Below are 697 nucleotides of genomic sequence, written 5' to 3' on the forward strand. Positions count from 1 at the left end.
GACAAAGTATATGTGAACTGCTGTATGAAAAGTGAATTTACTCTGTAAATCTTCACCCAAATCAAAATAGAGTTTAAAAAAAAATAATAATATTATTAACACCAGTAAAAAAAAAAAAAAGTTAATGACTCTACAGCATTTCACTAAATGGCTATTTCATGGTTATATAATTATTAAAGGAGCCCTGATGGCACAATGGTTAAAGTGCTTGACTACTAACCCAGAGGTTGGAGGTTTGAGCCCACGAGCCACTTCATAGGGGGAAAGATCTGCCAGTCTGTTCCTGCAAAGATTAAATAACTCATTGCCTTGGAGTCAGTTCTGATTCATAACAATCCTGGCTGTGACCTTTATGGAGGCCGACTGTCTTCAGCTATCTTTCCTCCATGGAGCAGTGAACCCACAGCCCACGTTCCCATTAGCAGCCAAGCACTTCGCCACTGTATCAAGGGGGCTCCTTCCATAAAGATTGTTGTTGCTGTTGTTAGGTGCCATCAAGTTGTTTCCGACTCATAGAGACCCCATGCACAGCAGAACGAAACACTGCCTGATCCCGTGCCAGCTCCATGATCCCTGCTATACATGAGCCCATCATCGCAGTCACCATATCAATCGATCTCGTTGAAGGCCTCCTCCTCTTTCGTCAACCCTCCACCCTACCAAGCATGACATCCTTCTCCAGGGAGTGGTCCCTTCT

This window comes from Orycteropus afer, unplaced genomic scaffold (assembly GCF_000298275.1).
Source record: "Orycteropus afer afer isolate SDZICR_OR568_19922 unplaced genomic scaffold, OryAfe1.0 scaffold00176, whole genome shotgun sequence".
NCBI classification, from domain to species: Eukaryota; Metazoa; Chordata; class Mammalia; order Tubulidentata; family Orycteropodidae; genus Orycteropus; species Orycteropus afer.